Below are 19,783 nucleotides of genomic sequence, written 5' to 3'. Positions count from 1 at the left end.
CGGATGTTCCTGCCCTGTGTACTCACTCTTTGGTGACCCTGCCCACAATTTCAGCTACATGGATGGACGGATTCCCATACTTTTTGGCAAAATATTTGGAAACATCTTCAAGGCAGAAGCTGGTAGAGAAAAAGAGGTTTTTCAGGTTTCTCTATTCAAATAGGAGATGCCTTGAGTCATGGACTCTTTCTTGCAAAGGCTACGAAAATTGTATACCACAGCTCTTCTTTCTTCTACACCAGTTCTGATTATGTCTATTTGGAAGAAGAGTCAGAGTGTACTGGTAATGTTAAAGACAGGTCAAGAGGTGCCAATGTGGGGAAGAACATCAGTTTATGAGTCCCTTATGAACTCCATAAAATTATAAAATATCGTGACTGGAAAGAACCTCAGAGATCTTCTAGCCCAGTTCAAGATCATGTGTCTTGTAAATTTTAGGGAGACTATCCAAGATCCAGAGTTCACACTCCTAACCGCTATACTATATTGGAAGAAATGAGGATTTCCAATAGGTTTCAAATACCAAATAATCAGAGTTCTAGCAGTTCTTTATATTTGTGTCACACCTTGTTCTGTCCAAAGTACTTTTACATATATTTTATCATTTGATATTAACAGCAACCCTGTGAGTAAAGGGGACAAGAATCATTTTCCTCTTTCCATGTGTACATACTTGTGTCCCTGAGATGGTAACTGACTTGTCTATAGTAAAATGTATGACTCAGCAGAATGTCCGGATTTGTCATCATCCTGTTTTATAAATATCATAAAGTGGGGAATGTACAATTCAGACAAGAGAGACTAAGTTATCTCCTACTAAAAGCAAGAAACTGTGCGGTGGGAAGCAACAAAACAAAATGCATGGTTGTGTTTATAAGAAACAAAATGCTAGAAATCAGAAATAAGATGTTACTTAAAAGTAGAAAGCTAGGCATGTGACCTGAGACATTTGCTTGGTGAGCTCACAGTTGACTTACTCAGAAGCCTATGTTTCAGTATGTGCCAGGGGATAAGAAATGTGGAAATGATGGTAAAAACACAGATAATGGTGGGGACTTCAAAGAGCTCTAGTTCTCTCTCCTCTGTATAGGATATAGTTGAATATTGTTTCTTTAATTAACAGGATATTTTCTTATTTTTACAAAATGACTTTAATCCATTCACATTTAATATGATTATTGATACAGTTGAAATTATTCCTGCTATGTTATCTAACGGTTTTTATTTGACATGCTTCTTAGCATGTTTTTAGTATGATATTATATTTTTCACCTTGTTTGGATCAGTAAAATTTTTCTTTATTCTATATTCCTGTAATTACACAAAATGTATACTTTTGTTTTCTTTAGTGATTACCCTTAGAGAAGTAACAAACATTTTTTAATTGTATCTTATTTACTAAAAAGGCAAGAAATGACATGATTTCAAACCCCTCTGTCACTGCTACATCCATTTCAAGATTATCTCAGAATTTAATTTAGAGAGATCTATTTGTTTTTTGACATTATATAACCAACATAATTTAGATTTAAATGTAGTAAGTAATAATTTATTTGCTGATGAGCCCATCTTAATTCTTTCATTTTTCTTTCTCTTGAATTCATCTGTCATTTTGCTGATATTTTTCTCCAACGTACGTTTCAGAAAGACTTTGTGAGTGTTAAATGTTCTGCATTCTGACATGGCCAAAAATGTGTGTGTGGGTGTGTGTAGGTAGGGGTGTGTGTGTGTGTGTGTGTTTGCATTTTAATGCTAGCTCAGTGGTAGAATCTTAAGGAAAAAGTATAAAATGAATAGAGAAAATGTTAGCTAAGTCCTAACAAGAAAAACAGGCCAGTGTTCTTGAAAGAAAAACATTATGTATGTTATTTCACTTTATCCTCAGAACAATCCATGGGCTTTTTGTTTTTGTTGGTGGTGCTGGTTGTGATGGTATTTGTCACTATTCCACAAAGGAGGAAACTGAGGAGTAGGGAGTATAATGATCTTGCCTAAGGTCCTAAACCCCCAAATGACAGACTCTGTCAAAACCAAGTTTTCTGAAATCGCATCACACCTTCTGTTATTACCCTCATCATTCTATTTAGAGCACTCCCCCCTTATCTGTGGTTTCAGTGACCCTCAGTCAACCCTGGTTTGGAAGCAGATGGTCCTCCATCTGACCTATCATCAGAAGGTCAATAGTAGCCTAAGGCTATGTCACAGTGCCTACGGCATGCCCCTCCCTTTATCTCATCACGTGGGCATTTTATCATCGCACATCTTCACAAGAAGGTGGGTAAGTACGGGGCAACAAGATGTTTTGAGAGAGAGAGTCTACATTCACATAACTTTCATTATAGTATATTTTTATAATTATTCTATTTTATTATTAATTATCATTGTTAATCTCTTACTGTGCCTAATTCATAAATTAAATGTCATCATAGGTATGTATGCATAGGAAAAAACATTGTCTGTGTAGGGTTTGGTTCCATCCATGGTTTCAGGCACCCATTGTGGGCCTTGGCATGCATTCCCCATAAATAGGGAGCTACTGTTCTCATCACTGTTCATTTCAGATTTGCTTACAGGGATTCAACACCTTTAGATACTTTGTTCTTGCCTTTCATGACCATCACCAAAGCTTCTTTCCCTGCCTTTCATGGAGGCTCTGGCAATAGTCCTGAGTATAGACAAGGTCAAGTGTCTTCTCTGCTGACTGACTTGTCATGGAAACTTGGTTATGTCATTTACTGTTTCTGATACTCAATTCTTTATTTCTTCATCTGTTAGAGAGGGAATAATGGTATCTCTTCCAGATTGATCTCAGAGGCTGTATTTTTGAAAAGAGGCCAAGTGAAAAAAAAATAAAGTAAGTGAAAAATACATTACAAACTGCAAAATGTGATGCTCTTCTCTTTGTCAAGAATACCTAAAACTTACCCTTCCTTCCTCAACCCTTCAAATCCTGTAGAACACAGTTAAAGTGTAGTTCCACAGAGATCTTTAAATATTTTAAGTTTTCTCCATGTTTGTTCTTTATGTAGCACTATTTACACATCCTACATGTTGTTTACCAAAAGTTCTAATAATGCAGCTATTAACTTGGAAGACATATGATAGTCTTCATACACAAACTATCACTTAGCAGGGGGCCAGGGACATGCTAATTTCTCCATAAACATCATTGAAAAATGTAATAAAAATATAAAGAGGGTGATGATGATGACAGTGATGATTTTGATTATAATAATCATTTCTCTATTCCCCAAAGATTTTAGTTGCTTATTCTAATTTTTTTTTGGTCTGTCTTATTTTATGATTTTAGTTGATTAGTTAGTTACATGCCTATCTCTCCTCATTCTACCACAATTATGTATTTAATTATTTGATAGTAAAAGCTGGATTTATTCATTGTTGTGCCTTTAGTACTAAGTGTCAAGAAAATAAGTTGGCACTAAGTAGCAATATATTAATTGAAGAAAAAAGAAAAGTCATTTCTTCAAGAAACAATTACTCAATCTGTGAATTGGATTGCTCTTGGTCTTATGCAACGAAGTGATAAATGGGAAAAAAAGAATTGATTAGCTTGACTTAATTAAAATTTAGAAACTTCTGCTCTATAAAAGATGCTGTCAACAGAGCAAGAAGAATAGCCACAGACTGGAAGAAAACACTGACAGAAGATACATCTGATAAAGGACTGTTACCTAAAAATGTACAAAGAACTCTTAAAACTCAACAATAAGAAAACAAACAATCTGATTTAAAAATGGCCAAAGACCTTAATGAAACCTCATTAGAAAAGATACCCAGATGGTAAATATGCATATGAAAAGATACCCCGCATCATATGTCATCAGGGAAATGCAAATTCAAACAACAATGAAACACTGCTACATACCTATTAGGATGGCTAAAATCCAGAATACTAACAACACAAAATGCAGTTAAGGGTGTAGAACATCATTGCTAGTAGGAATTCAAAATGGTACAGCTACTTTGGGAAATAGTTTGACAGTTTCTAATGAAACTTAATAAGCTCTTATCATACAATCCAGCAATCACATTCCTTGCTATTTATCTCCACCTGAATTGAAAACATGTCCACACAAAAACCTGCACACGGATGTTTATCACAGCTGTATTTATGATTACCAGGATTTGGAAGCAACCAAGAAGTCCTTAGTCCTTAGTCAGCAGGTGAATAGATAAATCAACTGTGGTACACTAGATTGTGCAGTTTTGTTCAGGGCTTTAGCCTCTTTTTAAAGAAATGAGCTATCAAGTCATGAAATTACATGGAGGAAACTTAAATGCCTACTCCTAAGGAAAAGAAGTCAATTTGAAAAGGCTACATACTGTATGATTCCAACCATATGACATTCTGGAAAAGGCAATATTGCAGAAAAAATAAGAAAGATGAGTGGTTGTCAAAAACAAACACCCACCTCCCCTCCAGTAACCCTCAGTTTGTTTCCTATAGTTAAGAGTCTCTTATGGTTTGTCTCCCTCTCTGTTTTTATGGGGGGATGGGGTAATTGGGTGGTGGGCATTAAAGAGGGCACTTGATGTAATGAGCACTGGGTGTTATATGCAACTGATGAATCACTAAATTCTGTCCCTGAAACTAATAATACACTATTTGTTAACTAAATTGAATTTATTTTTTATTTTTAAAGATTTTATTTATTCATTTGAGACACAGATACAGAGAGAGAGAGAGCATGAGCAGTGGGAGAGGCAGAGGGAGAGGAAGAAGCAGACTCCCCGCTGAGTCAGGAACCCGATGTGGGGCTTGATCCCAGGACCCCGGGATCATGACCTGAGCCGAAGGCAGACGCTTAACCATCTGAGCCACCCAGGCGCCCCTAACTAAATTGAATTTAAATAAAAAATTAAAAAACAAACAAAAAGATTGGTGTTTGTCAAAAGTTTGAGGGGAGAGAGGGATAAGTAGAGCACAGAGGACTTTTAGGGCAGTGAAGCGATTCTGCATCATACTACAATGGTCGGTACATGTCATTATAGATCTGTGGTAACCCATAGAATGTATATTACCTAAGATGACCCCTTATGTAATTTACATGTTTTGAATAATAATGATGTTCAATGTAAATTCACAGACTGTAACAAATGTACTGCTCAGGCACAGGACTTTGGTGGAAGTGGTCATATACATGTGAGAACAAGAGGTATATGGAACTCCATGTCCTTTCTGCTCAATTTTGTTGTAAACTTAAAACTGCTGTAAAAATGAAGTTTATGTATTTTAAAAATGAAAGAGAACATGTCACTACATATATCACAGATTAACAAAATAAGAAGATTTGGGGAAAATTTTATTATAATACATGTGACCATTTAAATGAAAACTCAACTTACTTAAAGCAAACATTGGGAGAAATAGAAAATATGCACAAAACTGTTGAATTCTTAATTGAAAACATTTCCACAAATAAATCTAAAGCATCAAATGTCTTCATTGGTGAATTCTCCCTAAACATTTAAAGAAGAGAAAACAATCTTAAACAAACTCCTCCAGAGAACAGAAAAATACGAAACATTTGCAAACTTATTTTATGGGTCCAGCATGACCTTAACACAAAACTTGACAAAAACCATGCAAAAAAAGAGAAAGCAAATATAGGCCAACATATCTCATGAACATGCACACAAGAAAATCTGAAGAACATACTAGAAAATTGAATCCAGAAATAGAAAAATAATACTTTATTATAATCATACTGAGTTTATTTCAGGAATGAAATGTTGGTTTACTATTTGAAAATAAATCACAATATAACAGAATAAAAGATAAAAACCATATGATAACCTCAAAAGATACATAAAAGCCTTTAATAAAATTCGTCACCAGTGATTAATCCATGATGAAATAGACATAGACAGAATTTTCCTTAATTATCTGATAAAATATAGCTATCTACAGAAACCTCTAAATCTTATTTGATTATCAAACATTAAAGATACACCTTGAAATCTGGTAAGAGATATGGATATCCAGTGATATAACATCTACCAGTATTTTAATAGCATTTCAAATACAGCAGAGCAAGGAGAATAAATGAAAGGTATAAGAATTAAAAAGAAATATAACTGTCATTATTCATCTATAATGTAATTGTGTATATTAAACATGCAAAATAATTCTATAGATAAAAAAGCACATGTAATAATTGAAAATAGCATTGTTGGATGTGAAGTGATATGTAAAATTCAATTATTACTTTGAATTATTAGTAACAAACAAGTCAAATTGAACATAAGAAAACATTTCATTTATGATAGCACCAAAAATATCAAATGTCTCAGAATAAACTTAACAAAAGTCATTCCACACTATAAATATAAATCCCATATGGCAATTTTTTTGTGGAAAGTGGCAAGCTAAATTCTAAAATACATATAGAAATCCAAACAACTTAAAGTATCAAAGAAAATCTAAAAGATGAACAATGTTGAAAAAACAAGAACTAACAGATTTAAAAATAAAACAACAGCAATATAACAGTAATTAAAAATTATAATTTGCAGGGCTCCTGGGTGGCTTAGTCAGTTAAGCAGCTGCCTTTGGCTGGGGTCATGATCCCAGGGTCCTGAAATCAAGCCCCACATCGGGCTCCTTGCTCAGCGGGGAGCCTCTTCTCCCTCTCCCTCTGCCTGCCGCTCCCCCTGCTTGTGCTCTCTCTCTCTCTGTCAAATAAATTTAAAAAAATATGATTTGGGCACAAAGATAGAAATATAGACAAATGGAACATAATAGAATACCCAGTTTTAGACCCAAGCATGAATTGTCATTGATTTATAGTAAAGTATTGTGGCAGTGCAGTGGGGGAAAATGTGATCTTTTAGATAAATAAATGCCTTGAGATTAATAGTATATTCTATAAAAACTGATTTGACACCTTTCTCCTACCATGCACCAAAATTTGTCCCATATGTACCTGAGACCTAAAATTGAAAGGTGAAGTTACAAACTTCTAAAGAAAATATGGAGGAAAACCTTCATGATCTTAAGTTTGGCAAAAATTTCTTAAACAAGAACATATTAATGCACACATGCACAATCACTAACCATAAAGTGAAAGATTGATGCATTAGATTTAATGAAAGTTGGTAATTTTTATTTGTCAAAACATACCATTAAGAGAGCTATCATGTAAACTGCAGCATGGAGATTTGTAATCATAGATCTCAGAGAAATTGTATCAAAAAATAATTGTGTATTAAAAATATCACAAATTAGTAAGTACAACAGTACAGCTTAAACACATGTCAAAGGACTTAAATAGACATTTCACAGGTGGCCAGAAAGCGTAGGAAAATGTGGGGTTTTTTGGTCATTATTTATCATCAGGGAAATGCAAATTAAAACCATACTAACCCCTAGACGCCCACCTGAATGACTAAAATTTTAAATATCTGACAATGTCAAGTGCCGGTGAAGAAATAAAGTAATAGGATCTCTCACACAATGTTGGTAAAATTGGTAAAACCACTTTGAAAACTGTATGGTAATATCAACTAAAGTTGAGTGTATGCATACCCAGTGGTTTGGCTATTTCCATTCTTCCTAAATATGCAACAGAATGCATGCACATTGCACCAAAAGACACAGACACAAATGTTCAAAGAACTTTATTCATAATTTCCAAAAACTAGAAACAGCCCAAATGTCCATTATCATTAATAAATTGTTACAAATTCATACAATGGAATATCATTTAGCAATGAAAAGAATGAACGAAGGCTATGGAACAAGCAAATGGATAAATCTATAATCATAGTAATGAGCAAAAAAACCAAAACAAAATAAAAAATAGACACACAGGAGTTCATACCATACTATTCCATTCATATAAAGAGATGAAAAGTGGTTTAAGATGATAGATATTAGAATAGTGATTACTTTTAGGAGTTGACTGTGAGGCAGGGGGATGTGGTTGTTTCTGGAGTATAAATAATGTTCTATATTCTTAGAGATGATTACATGCCTTTAATCACTTTTTACAAATTTTCAACATATATACTTAGTAGTTATTTACATATTATATATGGTAAACTTTAATAAAAAGGTAACAAAATGTTTAGAAGTATTTCCCAAATTTGTTTTATATATACTGCAGTGACTATTGGAAGATATGCCTAATGATTTTTTGTTCTTCGTTGCATATTGACTTTGTCCCATTGGATTGTGCCAGTTACGGCTGGAACAGAAAAATGGTTAACATTGGTTTTTTGCCCTTGTCCCAGCTTACTAATTAATAGAAACAGGAGGAGATGTAAACACAAATAATACAAGGCATAAAACTATGTGAACCACCCTATAGGCTAAGCAGTGGGCCACCAGATGTCTTCAAGGAAGAGATGACAACTGAGTTGGACCGGGAAGCCTCAGTAAGATTAAAACCAGTGTATCAAGAAATGGCTTTTCAGCAGTGGGGGGGAAAGCATCAAAAAACTTGCAAGTGTGAAAATGTAAGAGGGGTTTGTGTGTGTGTGTGTGTGTGTGTGTGTGTGTGTGTGTGTGTGAAAATATGAAGTATGAATATGGTCTATATGAAAATTCTGAGTGGCATCTCCAGTCCAGCAGGTGAATTTTTTGTCACTGAAACATGTTAATAAATTGCGTTTCAAGAGTTGGAAATCTATTGGGCTGTTTCTACTAGCAGAATACAAACTTTGGTTTCGGTAATCACATTTCCAGAATTTGGGGAATCATAAAGTACCTGTCAGTTGCCAGAGTGTTTTGAAGGGACCTTTCCTGGAAATCTTGGGAATGCTTCTAATATAAGAACTGATAGGATGATTTTGCTGAAATGTAGAACTTGTGCCAAGGAGAAGTGGGCAATAGAACTTAAAGAACAGCTTGAAATTAGTTTGTGGAGGGTCAGCAGATCTAGGCTCAGTATTTGGTGTTCTGATCAGGAGTGTATGATGGCCCTTGAGCAGGAGTAATGACCAAAAAAGCCACATTGAAGGACAATTGATTTGACATTGAATGGAAGACTAGCACTTCTCTAACAACTCAGTGTAGCCAGGGCACAAGTACTTATATGTGATCTCTATGTACAGATCTCTTTCCATATGTCAAGAATCCAAAGAAAAGAAGGTAACTAGCCAGGGTGATGATGCTCTTGCCCCAATCTTCTGGAGTTCTTAGCAGTGTCAGTAAACAAGAAATCCTGCTAAGTACCAGGCCATATCTGTGCAACAGAAACAGATTCATTCATATGGCTGAGGTTGGTGTTTTCCTAGAGATAGGCTACATCATGGGTGATTTTCTCTGCTAAAACTATAATTTTGGGTGGGTGAGGGTAATAGAGTAGTTATGGGGGGGGGCTAGAAACAAGTATGGGAGAGGGAAGGGGACATTGTTGTCTTTAAAAAGGTTTCTTTATGACTTCACCTGTTTTTGTGACTGTGGCATGTCTCCTGAAAAATGATTTCAGGGATTATACTGCAGGTCATCTGCCTCTTAGTGATTGTTTTAAAGATTCTTGGAGGATGCTTTCTGCTCTTTCCATAGTATGAGCCCTGGGCAATGCGCCAAAGTTGTTCTAAATCTCAGTTGAAAGCCCTGGCCCTTTGCATGTGAATATGTGCCAAAAGGAAGTCTAATAACTTATCAAGTTGAGGAACCTCCAGGAGGCCCAGAAGCAGGAATTTTTGAAAAGGGGTTTAGGGAGCAAGGTTATTAACTCTTGACCCAACTGTAGCCCTCCTTTGAGCTACTATTTCTACTTGGCTAATTGAGTACATTTTTCTTTTCAAAGACAATTGACCTAAGAGTCCTGAGACCTAGGTTTTCTCATTGAAACTTTTAAATGGGGGTGCCTGGGTGGCTCAGTCGGTTAAGTGTCTGCTTTCAATTCAGGTCATGATCTCAAGGTCCTCGGATGGAGCCTGGCTTCAGGCTCTATGCTCAGCGGGGAGCCTGCTTCTCCCTCTCTGTGCATGCTCTCACTCTCTCTCAAAAATAAATAAATAAAATCTTAAAAAAAAGAAACTTTTAAATGAATTGTGCTATCGACCAACTCCAATTATCAGTCTATGCCTCACTTTTCTCCTCTGTAAAATAGAGAGAGGATGTGTCTGACATACTTCATTAATATACCTTTAAAGTGAAAGTTCTGTGAAAGAGCATAAGATAAATTATCTCAGCAAATTATTTGCCCAGCATCTCGTGTGCACTGTACTAACAGCTACAAGGAATTCAGAAAATACTTAGGAAATACTTATTTCTAGTTTCCAGAAGATAAAGACATGACCTACAAAGCAGAAGATGCCAGATTCCTTCTAGGTTGGTGCCGTGGATGCTGTGGTATATCACTCACATTTCTATCCCTGCCTTCTATCCTTTTTAGATGGAAGTCTTCATTCCCCAGGAGTACTGACAGCTGACAGTTCATAGCTCATTACTCCCTATGTGCTCCTTGCCCAAGGTCCTCGCAGCCAATGACTGGTGGACAGAGGGAGGTAAAGGCCCTGACCCTCTTGCTCACAGCTCCAGAGCTCCCCAAGGGATTGGCTATGGCCCTAGTAGAGATAGTTTTGGAGCCCAACTTCTTTGTACAACCTTGCTTCCCCAACAAAATGCTTTGGGCAGCACCTATACTAAAATTGGAACTATACAGAGAAGATCAGTGTAGCCCCTGCACAAGGATGACATACGAATTCATGAAGCATCCCACATTTTCCAACCAATAAAATCTTAATTATGAAAGAAAAAAATACCTTCATGCAAATCTCTATAGTCTGCTTCTGGGGAACCTGACTTACGGTAATTAACCAAGAAAAAAAGTACTATGGGAATTCAAAAAAGAAGAAGGCAAATCCTGTTTGGGGGAAGATGGTATTTGTGATGTGGTTTGACAGATGTGTGGGGCTTCCATGGGTGGTGGAAGAGGTAGGGAAAGAAGTGTTTATTACTGTATTGAGAAGAAAGAGAATAATTAAAGGCTCAGAGATCAGATGTATACATACCTGAAAAGTAAAGTTCAGGGAGCCTGGCTATATGCTCCATTCATAGGGCACTAGGAGATCAGGATGAGAAGGAGGATGAGTATATATAATGGAGAGTCCTAAAACCGAGGCTTACAGTTTACAGTAACAAACTAAATCAGAGAGAAGGAGAAAGCATGGAAGGTTTATTTAGAGGAGGAGTTAGGCAATATAGGCTATGCTTTCAGAGAATGATCCAGAAGCAAGTATAATGAAGGACTCTAAGATAGAAGATACTTTATGGTGCTTAATAATCTTAGATTATATAAAAATTAGTAGAGATCCAAATGAAACGAAGATACTGAAGCAGTTTGAAAATATATAATTACAGTACCTGGAATATGCCTTTTTTGTTTTTTAACTTAATAATTATCCAGGCCAGCTGGCTTGAGGATGACTGTAAGGGGGGGAGGGAAGAGGGGGTGGAATATGAGGGAAAGAATATGAGAGAGAGAAAGAGAGAGAATAGTACAAAGAGGTAGGCTACATCGTGTATTACCCAATGACCAATTGTTTATGGGCCCACAGCTCTCTAGCTCTGCTACCTTGGATTAGTCAGCAAATTGAGTGCTCTGGAATTCTAACTAGAAAATAGGCTGAGCCAAGTATGGTTGGCTCATATCACATCTTGGGGTTGAAATTCATCACTGCAGCTTATTATAATTTAGGCAAATCTTTTTACTTCTCAAATTCTCATATTCTTTATTTGTAGAAGTAAGTGGATTGTGATAAAATTTTAAGAGAACATTGTGTGAAATGCTTTGCCATGTGTGGTGCATAATAAACCCTCTACACAAAACTTTTGCTATCATTAGCTCTGTCACTAATGGTCTAGACCTTGGGAATAATCTTTAACACCTCTGAGTCCTTAATTCCTTGTTTGAAAAACTAGTTGGTGGCTTTTTACAGCTATTACTTTCTATGTTTTTAATGCTAGGTTTCAAGTATGATTTTCCTTAAAATTAAAATAAAAATGCATATTAGTTAACCCCAACTCAACAAGATAGGTAAACTCAGTGAACTCACTTCTCAGAAACAGATGAGGAACTTGAATGGAGGAGCAAGGTACCATAGGCTTTAGTCCCTGCCAGAGCGAGTGTCTGTTTTGGAATTGTCTGGTCAATAGTGCTTTGTTTTCTGAGTCTCTCTGGGTGCTAGATCTACCAAATGTTTTGTTGGTTTTTTTTTTTCCTACTGGTAAGATATTATCTACTCCAACTACTCACAAAACATTTGCATTCCTTGCTGTTTGGTTTGAGCCAGAGCCAAGGGCCCTTAACACTTCTTCTGCATGACATCAAGATGTTTCCTATGAAATACTGCCATAGTCAGGCACTGGATCAAACCTAATTCATGAACAGATTCTTGTTCCTCTGCTATGCTTTCAATATCCTCATCTAGGTGTTAGGAAAAGCTTCATGGGCATCCGATATGTCAACACATCAGCACAGCTTGGATTTTAGCAGAGACCCAACAGAAGGCAGACAACAACCGAACTTGCTGTGGCAGAACATGGACATAACTCCTTTCTCACGTCCCCACCCTAATCCCTCACAGCTCATCTAGTACAAACTTGTACAGTGTGCACTCCAGATTGGAAAGAGAATCTGAAGGCAGCCCACTTTCCCAACTCTCTCACTCCCTGCCTTATGAATGGCGGATAGGACCAGAGGGCAGTGTAATGAACTGGTATCTCTAATCTACTGTAGGCAAGGTTTTCTACTACATATGATGCCAGTGCTTGGATTTCTATTGTAAGTCTTTTGTGCTCTGTTATTTTCTTTACGTATGTCACATAGTTCCTACTTAATGGGGAAAGAGTGCTTCGGGCGTGTGCCCCCTGTGAGCCTCTGAAGGCATATTAGGAAAATGTATATACTAAGTTGCTATCTAGATTTTCATCTCATCTCTTATCCTTAACCTAGCTACGACTATAAAAATAGCTATCACACGTTTGAAAGTCATAGAATCAGAAGGCTTAGATGCCAATGAATTATTTCTCACCTCTTCTTGCTTCACATCTATCTGTAAGAGTTTATATGACTTTGGTAAGTCAGTTGCCCATCCTGAGCCTCCGTTCATTCATCTAAAAAATGGGAGTAATGGCAGACTGTGCTGAACTTTGGATGAAACTGCATGAGCGTTCTGTGGTTTTCAAAAATGTAACAGGCATATGAAGTAGAATCATGATTTCACAATTTTACATTAGGCTGCCCTGACCAGAACTTCCCAACCTCTGGACCTCCATCAATAGATATCTGTCCAACTCTGCTATACGTAAAGGAAAACATAAGACTCATCTTTCATTACTCTTTGACTGCCATCCTTTATATGACTTCCTGGCAAGTACACAATGGTTTATCTGGTGAGGTAATTATGTTTTCGTCAATGGCTAGGGCCCAAAACAAATATCTTTACTGCTTTTTTGAGATAAATTCTTGTAAAAAGCTAGTGTTGGTGCTGCGAGAGGTGTCTTTCTATTCAGAAGGGAAAAGAAAGAACTTACACTGGGCTTCTGATTCCCACTATCTTCCAGATACCATATTGAGAGCTACTTACCCCCTTAGTAGAGTAAACTTTACCCCATATTGAAGAGATCAGCTTGTCCTTAGTGCGGAGAAGCAGGAAAGATGTGTATATCTCTATAATTTGTCTGTCCTACTATAGCTTATCTTCTGTCTTTGTGGACCAATTTTTGTAACTGAACTTCCTTATTTTTGTTAGGACAGCACTGGAAGAGAAGATAACTGTAATCAAGACAAGCCAAAGAGTGCTCTAAACATAACTACCTTGACTTGAATCTCTGTCATGTCATCTTCCATCTGGATCTATCGCTACCTTGTAAGTTCTGGTCATCTTCCACATGGCAGAGGCTAATTCCTTCAGACAATGGACACTTTCCAAAACATTTAAATACCTCAGTGTTTCCCTGTTTTCCTGCCTGTGGCCTATTGAATAGCATGACATCTTAGAACCAGTTTCACATTTGAGGACTCTACCTTCATCCAGAATAGTGATGGCACAAATGACTTCCCCATTCAGGAGAGTAAGTCACCCATACAGGTGAAGTGATACGGCCACCATAGTATGGAAACTTCTGAACATTAGCAGTAACATCCCGTAAATCCCACTTATCCCAAGGAATGCCCTCATAGAACAAGTCAGGGGTTTTTCTCAGACATTGAGGAAAATCCAACCCAGCTGATTTAGTAACTATGCTAGTAGTCTCTTCCATGTCTGTCATGACTTTAAGTATTCAAACACTTCTATTTCATGATCAACGTGAACCCTACCACATGGCCAATTGGTCATGTATCCCCATTTTACATGAAGAATGAACAATGTGAGGTTCCTAGAGCTTCAGTGTCATTTCTATGCCACAGTGTTCACATAGCCTTCTGTCACTGGATGTAGACACTCTCTTAAACCACATCTTTATTCCTAGATCGATTTATCCTTATAGATAACTAGCAGACACGAGCCTTTTTAGAAGATGTGGCAACTAGCTAACTAACATATTGGAAGAGGCTCTATATCTGATTGGACTTGTAATTGTCCTTTTGGGGAGGAGTAAGGTGTCTTCATTTTCCCAGAAAAGAAAAAAAAAATAAATGGATGCCTCATAATGTAGTAGAGTAGCCAGATATTCTGGAAGGCATGAGATATGATGCAGTGAAGAGCTGACTGTGTTAAGCAGAAGCCTTTTGCTCTACCTCAGATATTCTTGACTGCTTCATTTTTCCAAAATATCACCTGCCTCCCAGATCACACTGATACCACTTATTCCAGCACCCTAACTGAGTTTCCTGAATCACTTGCTTGGAGTCTGATTTGAAGCCTCAGGCTGAGCTCTGTTCATGCCACATGCCCTCCTTCTTCAGAGCTGGATAAAAAGGGAACATGGGATCTGCTTTACTGAGTGGTCATAGGGGAACAGATGATGTGAACTGGGGGTCTGAAGGAGTCAGACCCCCAGAGATAAAGCCTGACCCGCGGAAGCAGGAAGTGGGAGGGAGCAGGCTGATGCATTCCTCCTTCTCTCCTTTCTGTGAACTACTCTGAGATGTTGGTTTTCTATGGAGCCCTCCAGAGAAAGGGCTATGTGCTAGAAAACCATCTTCATAGCACCCAATGGTTTCTCTTTGAGACTGAGTGAGGAAGTGGCCAGCAGAGTAGCTCAATGAATTATTTCTCACCTCTTCTTGCTTCACATCTATTTTTTTAAATGCATGTCAGTTGAGCTTGCACCTGGCCCCCAAATGTGTGTCAGTGCTTTTATCCTTGCCCTGAGCTTTGCTTTTAGAGAACCTAGGCCAAAAGCATGTCTTAGTTACTCTTATTCCATGGTAGCCAGTACAGGTAATGGGCACATTGTACTCCTCAGGAAATTCAGAAATACTAAGTGAAACTGAATGTTTGAAGGAAAATAAGTCAAAAATCAACAGGGGTGTTGGCATTTGCAATTTGTTTCTTAATGTGACATGAAAGGTTAGCATTGGTAATAGGAGAGGAAGTATCTGGAAGCAAATCCCCTTTTCTGCACTTTGAAATCACAATCCTAAGATCTGATCCTTTTCAGGTAACCAAAACTGAGGATCATTCTGGAGAGACTTGAATTGCTAGGGACTTTATTTCCCCAGGCCCTTTCTGGAAAAAACAGACTCAACCAAATGACCAGTTCTCCTATAAAACTTCTTTGAAAACAATCCCTTTTCCCTAAGTCGGTGCTGAAAATTCTCCCACTCACTTCTCTTGACTTACTGAGATCTAATGCAAATTCCAGAGCCTTCTTAAAAAAAGGTCTTGTTTATCCATAGACAGACATTTAGAAAGATACAAATAAATACACAGATAGGTATGTAAGCGTGCACACACACACACACAACATAATATTAAATCCTACAATAGGGGCACCTGGGTGGCTCAGTTGGTTAAGCGACTGCCTTCGGCTCAGGTCATGATCCTGGAGTCCCCGGATCGAGTCCCGCATTGGGCTCCCTGCTCGTTAGGGAGTCTGCTTCTCCCTCTGACCCTCCCCACTCTCATGTGCTCTCTCTCATTCTCTCTCTCTCAAATAAATAAATAAAATCTTTAAGAAAAAAAAAATCCTACAATATCTCTTATGTGTTAGTCAATTTTGCCACCTAATTAAGAGCAGAGTGGTAGAGCTTGAGGCTATGTTATACTCAACCCACCAGAAAGGGTGTGTATAGAAAGAATCTGACACATGTGCATGGCTGAGTGGAGAATTGTTATCTCGTGCTAAATTTTCTTCTCTAATAGCAGTATGGGTGACTTGCCAAAACAAATAACAGTGGGTATGTGATACTTCTTTTCTTAAGTGAGATCTTTATCATAGTAATGACACAAGTGAACTCTTTGTAATCCGAGTGGAATATGCCAGAATGTCATAAACCTATCATTGTAGTGATTCTACATTTTTGTCACTACATTTATGATGAGCTCTTTGGAAAACTGTCATGGATGTCATCAGTCCTTTGATCTTCTCATACAATTTGATAATCCCTTCTTGAGGTATGTAGACATCTTGGTTAACCAGAGACAGTCTAGAACACAAATACATTGCACAGCTGTGACTTGGTACTGATTGGTTGGGTCGTCTTCCTTAATTTCAGTTAATTTATTAAACAATTTGTAAGGCCTCTATCAGCTTTAGAATTCTTGAATTTTATATGTAATTTATTTAATTTCAATAATGAGACTTGTTGTCTCACCTCTTAGGACTTTGAATCATAAAAACTTCCATCTCAAGTTTACGTACAGTTGTAACAGTTCACTAGAATGTTATGTTGGCTGGAGTCCTGCTACTCTAAGGATGGTCCACAGACTGGTCACATCAGCATCACCTGGGAGCTTGTTAGAAAGGCAGCATCTCTGCACCTAGCCCAGATCCACTAAATAACAGTCTATGTTTTACCAGGTTCTCCAAATAATTTCGATGCACAGTGAAATTTGGACTAGAGGGCTGGCACTGGGGAGATCTTCCAGGTCTGATGTCAAGGTGCATTGCAAGCCATCCTCTTCTCAATAGTAAGGTTAGCTCACAGGTGCCAAGCTGATTCTTAGATTACATGAGCTGCTTGGCAGTAAGGAGGTTGGAGCTTCCCTGCTATAATTGCCAATCAACAAATTGTTTCAACCAATGGCTAAAAAGATCTCTTCTACCATAGCTTATTTCATAACTTCACATTTTTGTGTCTGTTGGAGAGATTGACTGCTATGGATCAGCATTTTAGCCATTCCTCAGTCTTGCTCTATGTACAATATCTGTTTGGTTGTGACTGTAGAAGGTTTCCTTATATTGGTTGAAGGTTACAGGTTGGGTTTTTTTGTTTGGGATTATTTGATAAGTGACCCTGTTCAAATCAAGCACTATATTTTCTTTCTTCCACCATCCATCAGCCAAGTTCGGATTTCTGAAAAATTAACCTTGTTAAATTAACCTTAAATTAAACTTGTTAAAAGCAAACAGACTCCAAAAGTCAGATTTTGAATTAAGGCTTGTATATAGACTTATATAAATGTCTACTGTATTTATAATTCAAAGGTTCAAGTATAATTCCTTCAGATTTTGAGAATTTATCTACCAAAACACTGATGTCTTAGGTGTTATTTTCAAATTGAAATGCAAATACTTAACCTCATCAGGAACCGTCAGCCTCTGCCCTTTTCCCAACATGGGCTCTGTGCTCCACATGAGGAGTAAACATTCACTTGCAGATCAACCTCGTTTTTTGATGGAACCAATGAAAATCCAGCTATAATGAAACTCCTCCCACTCTGAATCTGGGTGAGATCTGTGACTGTAGTGACCAATAGGATATTGTAAACATGGCACTAGGCCAATTTCCAGGCCAACTCCATACATATTGGCAGCTTCTACTTCCTTGGAACATTCTTTCTTGGAGCCCTGAGACCATCGTGCTAGAAATGTGGAGGGGCTATATACAGAGACGCTGCACCAGGCCCCAGCTGTGCCAGCCATGCTCGCTCAGACTCCAGACACGTGTGTGAAGAAGCCTCCATATGACTCCAGCCCCATCTGCAACTTCACTGTAATTATATGAGAAATACCAAATGAGAAATACACAGCTGAGTGTCCAAACCTCCAGCACCATGAGAGACAATGCTAAGTGGCTGTATTAAACCACGGAGTTCTGTGGTTGGTTGTTAAATGTTGTTAATAGATAACTGGAATAGTTTTCTATGTCTGAGGGCTGAAACTCTTGGTTTCAATCGATGCTTCACATTTCAACATTGATATCAGTTGAAAGCTCCCTGAAACTTTCACGGAAGTGCCATTCTGTCCATATGACAGATCAGAAGCAGGAACACAGCCGTAGCAATGTGTTGAGAGAAGCTTTTGGGAAAGAACCTAATAGTAGCACCAGAGTGCTGTGTGGATCGAGGCTGCCCTGATACCATGACAAATGGAAAAAAGAGAAAGGCTGGGCACTCATGTGACCAAAAACACTATTTTCTTTTCTACTCAGTGAAGAGTTATTAGTACCTATTATATGACAACTGGGAACATAAGGAACTAGATCTCATTCCTCATTGAGGACATAGGTTAAGAAGCTTGAAAATATGCTGGTAGCCAAACACAGACATTTTTAATAATAATTATAATTTATGACTTGTTGTTAAATAATAGTATGCCATTTATTAAGATGGTAGAACTAAAATAAGACCAGATTTCAGCAGAAGTAGCATATCATTTCTCCAAAGAGAGCTGAGCTCTTGATCCATGAACTGCCTTCAGAGTCGGTTATTGCTGTGGAGTAAAGGTTTATGTCCCTCCAGTATTCGTGTGTTGAAACCCTAATACCCAGTGTGATGGCATTGGGAGGTAGGGCTTTGGGGAAGCAGTTCAGTCACGAGGATGGAGCCTTCATGTTTGGGATTAGTGCACTTATAAGAAGAGCCATGAGAGAGATAATGTCTCTGTCTGCCCTATAAGGACATAGCAAGGAGCCTATCTGCACACCAGGAGGAGGGCTCTGGCCAGGAATCAAGTCAGCTGGTGCTTTGATCAAGGACTTCCCAGCTTCCAGAAATGTGAGAAATAAATGTCTGTTGTTTGAGTCACACAATCTATGACATTTTTGTGGTAGCAGCCTGATGGACTGAGACAGTTATCATTGATACAACTCTTGAGTTTATAATCTCGTATTATTTTTGATGCCAAATGTATTAGCCACACCATTCACCTGTCTTTATAGGAGGCATTTCAAATCTACTTTCAAAACTGGCACTCACTTTTAAAGGATGACTTTGTATGAATCTATTAAAAATATATTACTTAGAGCTTGTGAGAATTTCATGAGAAGAATCACAAGTTATCTGGAGCAACGAAATATCTTACCATACATTCAAGGGTGCATTTTAAAATGACAAAGCTAATCTAGCTTTAAACTTACACTTCATGATTCTGCCTTTGACAGGCAGACACAGACACCTCAAGCACTTTCTGGTGTTGCAGATGCCCTATGACTGTTTTCCTCATTGAAGGGGGCAAGTTATGCTGGATTGAGGCACAGATTCACAGGAAGCTGCCAGTGCTTTCTCCTCCTCACCCATCAGAGTTTGTCTTTAGAGTATCCCTTAGAGGACTATGGATTCCACCGGCCAGATTCAGAAAAGATAGTCGCCATTGCACATACAAGAACAGTGCTCTTCTCTCCTAACGCCTCAACACCTCACGGTGGCCAATCAAACATGGTGCCGAAGGAAGAGTTACCGGCTTCAGCAACTG

The 19,783-nt window shown here is 37.9% G+C and overlaps 1 non-coding gene across 1 annotated transcript; it reads left to right on the top strand.

Annotated features, from left to right (window-relative positions):
- Positions 1–10,599: 10,599 nt before the first annotated feature.
- On the top strand, positions 10,600–10,703 carry LOC118015446. Its single transcript, XR_004680620.1, has one exon. It is a non-coding gene; the product is annotated as a U6 spliceosomal RNA (small nuclear RNA).
- Positions 10,704–19,783: the final 9,080 nt, after the last annotated feature.

Source organism: Mirounga leonina, unplaced genomic scaffold, assembly GCF_011800145.1.
Source record: "Mirounga leonina isolate KUSES-001 unplaced genomic scaffold, KU_Mleo_1.0 Mir_165, whole genome shotgun sequence".
Lineage (NCBI taxonomy): Eukaryota > Metazoa > Chordata > Mammalia > Carnivora > Phocidae > Mirounga > Mirounga leonina.
This window is presented reverse-complemented; position numbering and strand designations above follow the sequence as displayed.